The 8,949-nt window shown below is 35.5% G+C and overlaps 1 long non-coding RNA gene across 1 annotated transcript; it reads right to left on the bottom strand.

Moving 5' to 3' along the window:
* Positions 1-2,345: 2,345 nt before the first annotated feature.
* Positions 2,346-8,346, bottom strand: LOC140635019 (uncharacterized). Its single transcript, XR_012032370.1, has 4 exons — positions 8,241-8,346; positions 4,729-4,829; positions 2,605-2,699; positions 2,346-2,489 (listed from the first exon to the last, which is right to left on the bottom strand). It is a non-coding gene; the product is annotated as an uncharacterized lncRNA (long non-coding RNA).
* Between the last annotated feature and the right edge of the window lie 603 nt (positions 8,347-8,949).

The raw sequence follows: 8,949 nt of genomic DNA, 5'->3' as shown, positions 1-8,949 counted from the left end.
ATCCAAAATATATAAAGAACTGATACAACTCGATACACAAAAGCCAAATAATCCAATGAAATGGACAGAGACACGAACAGACATTTCTCCAAAGAAGACATACAGATGACCGATTAACTCACGAAAAGATGCTCAACATCACTCATCATCAGGGAAATGCAAATCAAACTAAATGAGATATCACTACACGCCTATCAGAATGGCTAAAATAAGCAATGCAAGAAACAATAAGTGTTGAAAAGGATGTGGAAAAAAAGGAATCCTCTTATATTGTTGGTGGGAATGCAAACTGGTGCAGCCACTCTGGAAAACAGTATGGAGGTTCCTCAAAAAGTTAAACATTAAACTATGCTCTGATCCTGCAATCGCACTACTGGGTATTTAGCCCCCAAAATATAAAAACACTAATTCAAAGGACACATGTATCCCTATGTTTATGGCAGCATTATTTACAATAGCCAAGATATGGAAACAACCAAAGAGTCCATCAGTAGATGAATGGATAAAAATGTTATATTAAGTATATATGGCACAGATGCCAAAAGATACCAAGTTCCAAACCATACAAATAAGAAGTATAAGTCCAATTAATGCTTTTTTTTGTCTTATTTCAAAAGTCCAAAATATAACTAGCTCTCTTAGAAACTGTAACTATTTAAAATACCCATTTAGAGAAAATTTTTAAAAAGTATTTAATTTCCAAATGTTTGGTCAATTAAGGGTGCTAAATTCCAAGGTAAGGAGTGATTTAAAAGGAAGTATCTAGAATCCCACATAGCCTTCAGGATGATCCTTAGACACCACTGTCATGGTCATTTGGACAATCTTCCAATCAATCTTCATATGGCATCATTCTCAGACAACAGGAGGAAGAGTTAGCAGAGGCAGTGGAACTTGGGGACAAACCAAGCCAGAGCTGCAGCCTCTCTAATCCCATGAGCTATATAACTTTGCTCCAATTCCTCAAGCTCTCTTGACCTCTTTCATCAGTCAAGTATGAGATTTAGATAGATGGTCCCTAAGATCTCTTGGAACTCAAGAAACTCTATGTACAGCTCCAAGCCTTTCACCACATGGAAAGCAAATGGCAAATCTGGTAAAATGGGATTTCCTGAAAGGAGAGAAAATGAGTGGGAAATATCAGTGAGGGTGACAGAACATGAGAGACTCCTAACTCTGGGAAATGAACAAGGGGTAGTGGAAAGGGAGGTGGGCAGGGGTTTGGGGTAACTACATGATGGGCACTGAGGGGGGCACTTGATGGGATGAGCACTGGGTGTTATGCGATATGTTGGCAAATTGAACTCCAACAAAAACAATAAAAAATAAAAATAAAATGGGATTTCTTTCTTCTCAGAAAAGAAATTCTGTCAATTAAAAAAACCACTCTGGAGGGATGCCTGGGTGGCTCAGTGATTGAGCATCTGCCTTCGGCTCAGGGTGTGATCCCATGGTCTGGGACTCGATCCTTATGGAGAGCCTGCTTCTTCCTCTGCCTATGTCTCTGCCTCTCTTTCTCTTACGAATGAATACATTCTAAAAAAATATTTAAAAAACCACTCTGGAGACTGAGATAGAATAGGTCATGCAAATCATTTCTCCCTGTGCATCACATGGAAAGCATTTTACTAGTAATCATCAGGCAGTGTGTTCCAAAAGGTACATAGAGTTTAATTTTGCTCTAAAGTGTCGGCAAAAGTCATGACAAAAATCTAGGCTACTGGTCATTTGGGACATGGAAATAGGTCATGGGTCTTCTCAGAAGGTTTGCCTTCCTGAAATTCACCAGGCTTATTACAATTCATTCCAACACAATAAACATATGCACAAGCATACTCCATTTAGAGTAACTGCCTAAGAATTCTTTATCAAGCTTGATCAGCAATTGTGCACTGATTATCTGATCTTATTCAGCCTCAGTTTCTCTATCATAAAATCTAGCGCCTTGTTTCTTCACATTTTTTTCCAGCTCGTGGCAGAGTAAACCAATAATGTAACTTTCAGATTAATGGTTACCCCATGACTTTAGTTGAACTGAAATTATCCAACTACTAAAAACTCAGTTAAATTGAAATTTCAAGCATATAAAGTTGTATAGGAATAAGAGGTAATTTTTTTGAACACTTACTATGTGCCAAGCACTTTTCTAAAGATTTATATGTACTAACTCATTTAATCTCACAATAATCCTGTGAGGTAGAGAATATATTATCTCTATTTTACAAACGAGGCAAACAAGGGACAGGTATTAAGTGAATTGCCCAGAAGAGTCAATTATAACACAGAACCCTGTCCAAAATGGAAGACTAGGAATAATGACAATTTGCATTCAGTCGAATGTGGCTTTTATTTCAGTTTATTTCCAAACTAGCAGAGAAATGGTGCAAAGACTATAATCGGTATGAGCATTAGACAAAGGATATGGCCCCTGTTGGCTCCCTACTTCTTCCCAGAGGCTCACAGGAATGTCCATGGTCATTGAAGTCTGGCTACATAGAGAAATGAACCAAATCAGGAGAATGCAGGTTACATACCCACAGTTTGCTGCTTACATCCAGGTCTCCCTTCTACCACATGACTGAAATTCTTCCCATACCAAATTACCTTTGTCCATGTTTGCTTCATCTTTATAAGTCAGCTCCACTGCAGCCTTGACCATGGATCACCACAAGAGTAGAGTCGGCTTATATCACAACCACCTGAAACAAATGAGGTGGGAGCAGGAGATTTGAGCTTGTTTATTGTGGTGGGAAGCAAGTATGATCACTGGAGCTAGATGTTTAGGATTCAAATACTGGTCCCAACACATTTTTATTTTTTAGCTGTGACACCTTGTGTAAATTTAGCAGCTCTCTGCCTTGGCTTCCTCATCTATAAAACAAATATAATGATAGTATTTAACTATTGTGAGGATTAAATAAGAACATATAAAAGTACTTTAAAGAGTTGGCAAACCCATAGTTAACTCTCAATGAATATTAGCTATAGCTTTATCATTAGAATTATTATTGCGATTATTTTTACCACTGTTTTAGATGCAGAGTTTTCTGCTCCTGTCATTCATTCATCCAGAAAAGATGTCTTCATGCCTACTGTGTGTCAGGCACTCTACTAAGCATCAGAGACAGAAAAAAACAAGAAGGCCCTATTGCTAACAGTGTAGTGAAGCATAGCACAAGTAAGCAATCACTAGACCGTGTGACAGGTGCCTTGATGATAATAATAATAATATAAGAGGAGCCACCCATCCTCACAAAGCCCAAACCCTATCCCTATCACCATTACCACACTCCAAATCCTGACTATAGTTCACTGGTTTAGAACCCAGGATACATGATCCCAAAGAAACAGCTTTAGAAATTGCCAGTTGATGTAGCCCAATTTAATTCTAGTGCAGATTTGGACCATGACATGGCTTATTTGAGTTGTCATTCTCTTATGTTCTCTCTTTCCTCCCTGCTTCCTCATCTGTTCTTTGCATTTGTGCCAATAATGGCTGAAATGAGAAACAAAGGCCCTGAAGTGAGCAATAAAAATGCAGGCAGTGGCTAAAAGTCAAAGAAATATCAAGGAAATGGAATATCAATAAACTCAAAAACCATGTGTTTAGAGTACAATTATGCATGAATGTCATTTATTTATCAAATCCTGGTAAGAATCCAACAGACCCTTTCAGAAGCTCTAAATCATTTACTATTTCTTGCCATTCTAATAAAAGAAAGATATATTGTTATAAAAGAGTATTCAACATATGTTGTTAAACAATGTTTTACCCCTCATCCCACCAGAAAAAGATCATGCTAATAGCATTATAGCAATGGATCTTAATTATATAATTTATCTTCTTTGCTGGAACTCTTTTTTTCCAAATCAGGAAACAAAGGAAGGTGGGTTGTACAAATTTGCAAAGGGACCCATGAACTGCGCTTTGATTATTATGAGAAATAAAAATATTCTCTAAAACATGTTATGTTGAAGATGTGGCAAGATTAGAATTCAACGTTAATACTTTAGTTCTGTGGCTTCTTATAGTTCACGTGCTTCTTTTGGCTCCCAGAAAACATCTATTATGAAGACCAGTTTATTCCATAAACCTCGACAGACTGCAATTTGACATTTATTCCATCAAACTTCTCTGCCCATGTGGGAAAAGTTTTCAAAGGTTTTCCTAGTGAGGTACCTAAATCAGGAAACTTGGACTAATTTGCTTAAATTGAAACAATAACAATCTTTATAAGCAGGTGAGAGGAAGCTAAAAAAAATCAACCACCCTATGTAAAGTAATAGATTCCTGGCTGTGGTTAAAATCCAAATAAAGTAATGGGTAGAGAATCTTCTATTTCTCAGCCAGGGGGAAAAGTCAGTGAGTAATAGCAACACAGATATTCATCACCGCCCTGGGCTCCTCAGGTCTCCACTAGAGAAAAAAGAGGTTGTTTTTGCCATGAGGATCCTGATGTCATTAGCCACTTCTCACTGCATTTCTCCAAAATGACCCAATTCCTCCTGCACCTGCATGTTGCCTCTCTACTTATTTTTCTCTTTCCCCCATTTGTTCTGTTATCTCTCTACTGCTCTTTTTTTTAAATCATTAAAAAATAAATCCATTGCCATCTTTTCCTGCCCACTCCCCAGCTGGTTTACTTCTTTCTTATTTTGATCTCTGATGCTGAAAATTTACTGAACATGTACACACACACACACACACACACACGCACATGCACATACATCCAGTTCCCAAAATGATGAGCTCCAAATAAATGCAGGTGATGGCTTTCAAGTCAAAGATCCTTGGTCCTGGACACCAGGTTAGTTTTCCTTGTGGCAAACTGAAAAAGAAATAATTTATTGTGCTAAAATAGAAATAATCTGTCCTATACATTGATATAGGTGTGTGTGTCTGTTTACCACATAAAGCACTATTTACATACATTCTCTACTCCTGATGACTTCCTGAAAGACTTGAAGAGTGAATTTAATTACACTGGGGAACTTCCACAGCAGTGAAGCTTCAATCTTGATAACTTGTTACTAAAAATTGCATTATAACATGAGCAATAATAATAACAATCTTTTTAAAGCTCTCGGCCTTGATAAATATGCATTAGTCTCTAGATTTTAAGTATATTCTTTGCATATTTTAATGCACATTCAAATTTGTAGCATAAATGAAAATTTTAACCACACACTGACATATAATATGACTTAAAACCTAAGAGCATAAGGGGGAGGGAGAGGTGAAGAGGTGAAGCACAGAGGAATTTTAGAGCAGTGAAACTATTCTGCATGATACTAAAACCTTATACATTTCTCAAAACCCATAAAATGTGCAGCACCAAGAGCAAACCTAAGACAAACTGCCAGCTCTGGGTCTGGGTTATAATGATGTGTCAATTTAGGTTCATAGGCTGTAACAAATGTATCACTTTGGTGAGCCATGGTGATAAGAAAGGAAGCATAGGATGAATAGGACCTCTCTAGACTATTTACTCAATTTTTCTGTGGACCTAAAACTGCCATAAAAAACAAAGTCTATTTAAAAGTGGAAAAAAAACAGGGCAGATTGACCAAGAAAGGAATGTGATAAAAGCATAAAAGCACAGAAAAGGAAGATGTGCATTTAAGCATTTTCCAGTTCCAGTTCAACGTCCCTCCCTTTTCATCCACAACACTCTTCAAACTGGAAGCAGTCACTGGTCTCCTGGCCACCTCTTAACACTTCCTGGAGCTCTCCTAAGAGCTCCTTAGGAGAGGAACTGTTTTACATAGTACCTGATAAATAGTAACAATAAATATTTGCTGAGTGAATGGAAACATTTTAAGAGATATCACTTTTAGATTTGGTGATTCCTCTCTGTTTTGAAATTGATAGCTAAATATGTTTTCTTTTGTACCCAACATTGAAACTGCTATGACAAATGTCAGCTAAATTTGTTACAGTTAATGTTTCCAGGTAAAAATGTCCTCTCCTAATTAATCACTTATTATTATTATATTTTGCTCTTCATCTGAGTCATCATTCTTCCCTTGTTTTTAAAAAACTATCTTTCCGGTTCTCCTTCTAAAAGTTAAAATCAGAAGATCAATTTAATGGAATAACTTCTTGTGAGACAAGGAGTCTTTTCTCTTGTTTCTCAGAGCCTAAAATCACACAGCACTCTCTTCAGACTTTCAATTTCAATTAAATGCTTACATTTCAATGCTTTGAATTCCATTTAGTATAGCATCTTTTGTAAAGCTTTAAGAAATCCAGCAAAATAATTGCAATTTCTTCCTCCTTTGTAATAAATGGACTTCAATCTACAAGTTTGCCAAAAATAATCTTAGAAAAATTATTAAGGCCAGCCCCGGTGGTGCAGCGATTTAGCACTGCCTGCAGCCTGGGGTGTGATCCTGGAGACCCGGGATCGAGTCCCATGTCGGGCTTCCTGCATGGGGCCTGCTTCTCCCTCTGCCTGTGTGTCTACTTCTCTCTCGCTCTCTCTGAATAAATAAATAAATAAATCTTTAAAAAAAAAAGAAAGAAAAATTAATAATTCTCATAACTTGTATTATTTCTCAATACTCAGACATTTCTAAATACTGAAGATAAATAAACTATCACACTATATTGATGTATCACCATCCACTTCTGCAATTTAGCTTCAGATCTGCAAGAGATCTGACTACAGTAGGTAGTATAAAGTTAATCCTCATTTATTCACATTTGCGAAAACACCACACATGATCAGATTGTTGGGGGCATTTGTAGTTCACAAATTCAAATCAGAGATAATCCATTTTAAAGATGACCTATGTACCAAAATCTAGACAAGCAAAAGTAGAAAATAGCAAGGTATTGATCAAAGGAACCACATATTATGTTTCATTGTATTCAATTCAATGCCTAACAGACATTAAAATACCTAGATAGAACAATAGAGATGGATTGGTTTAAAAAAAAAAAAAAAAGATTAAGTAAAAACTAACTAGCATACAATAAAAGGTCACATTTACTTAAAATTTTAATTGAAACTAAGACTAGAATAACAAATGTTTTCTTGTGAATTTCTGGGTCTAGCATAACACATAATTATAAATGAATTTTAAAAGACTTTGGGCTTGTGCTTCCCAGTTTCGTCCCCTTACCTCATACTAGTCTAGAAAGTACTCTCCTAAGCTTCACCAATTTAGTGAAAGCTCCCCATCTTGTTCCTTTTAATAACTTTGCAGTGATTATAAATAAAGGTGAAGAACGAAATCATTATTTTTGAGTAAAATGCTAAGCACATTAATTTGCAAGTCTTATTAGTATCTCTTTCAGAAAATCACAAGTAGCATAAATAGCATGTGATGTGAAATTGTCATAGTAAAACTGCAGAACCCGGCTTAGTCTATATCTATCTCATTCAGGAATAAAGTTCTTAGTATTATATTTTTATGGCAAATACTAAAAATAGTATTCCTGAGTGACTTATATGCACCAGAATTTCAAAAACTCTTATTTCATCCAATATAATTATATTAGAATAAATCAATTAGATCAACTCCTATTTCATTTAAGTAGATGGAATCATTTAAGGGAATCAAAATATAATCCAGATGTAGGCATCTGCTAAGTTGATGCAAAATGTCATTTTTTTCTATCACATATTTGACAAGGGGTTCATATCTAAAATATGTAAAAATAAATAAATAAATAAATAAAATAAAATATGTAAAGAACTCCTGCAGCTCAATAGCAAAAAAACAAAACAAAACAAAAAAAAAAAACACCCAAATAATCTGATTAAAGAATGGCTAGAGAAACAATAGATATTTTCTCCAAAGAAAATATATAAAGGGTAAACAGGTACATGGAAAGGTGCTCAACATCACTAGAAAATATATAAAGGGTAAACAGGTACATGGAAAGGTGCTCAACATCACTAAATATTAGAAAAATGCAAATCAAAACCACAATGAAATACCAGCTTACACCTGTTAGAATGGTCAAAAAATACAAGAGATAACAAATGTTGGCAGCCTGTTTGAAGGAGAGGAAACCTTGTGCACGGAATATAATTCCTTGTGCACGGGAATATAAATTGGTACAGACATTATAGAAAATAGTACTGTGATTCCTTAAGAAGTTCAAAATAGAACTGGCTTTTCCTTCACATCTCCAAGACAGAAACTGGACCAAAATCCTGTATCTGTTCACTGTATGATAATTTGGAGCATGGATCTTGATTATTAACACCTTAGATTATCTTAATTACCTAGTAGGCAATCGCCTCTTATCCATGATTTTACTTTCTGCTATTTCAGTTACTCATGGCCAACAGTGTTCTAGAAGCAGATAATCTTCCTTCTGATGTATCATCAGTAGGTTAACAGTGGCCTAACACTACATCACAATGCCTATGTCAGTCACCTAAGTTCATCTCATTACATAGGCATTTTATTATCTCATATTTTCACAAGAAGAAGTAAGTACAATACAATAAGATATTTTGAAAGAGAGAGGTTCACATAACTTTTATTATAGCATATCATTACAATTGTTTTATTTGAATATTAGTTATTATTAGTCTCTTATTGTGTCTAATTTATAAATTAAACTTTATCATAGGTATATATGTATAGAAAAAAACAGTATATAAAGGGTTTGGTACTACCTATGGTTTCAGACATCCACTGGAGTTATTGGAATGTATCTCCTGTGGGTATGGGTAGACTACTATAGTTAATATGTAGACTTTAAAAAAATAAAGAGATAAGTTGAAAAAAGTCATTTTTCCAATGTTAGGGGAAAAAACAACTTTGAAACAAATGAAGATAAATAGTTCATTCAAGGTCTTTCATAACCAGGACCTAGCCTCACCTTCTTCTATGCCCTAGACTCCAGCTCCAGAGGGCTTAACACAGGAGTCTGAATTCCCTGCAGAAGGAGTTTTTCTACTACTCAAATTATTCCTTTCTCCACAG

This window comes from Canis lupus, chromosome 6 (assembly GCF_048164855.1).
Source record: "Canis lupus baileyi chromosome 6, mCanLup2.hap1, whole genome shotgun sequence".
In the NCBI taxonomy this organism is placed as follows: Eukaryota; Metazoa; Chordata; class Mammalia; order Carnivora; family Canidae; genus Canis; species Canis lupus.
This window is presented reverse-complemented; position numbering and strand designations above follow the sequence as displayed.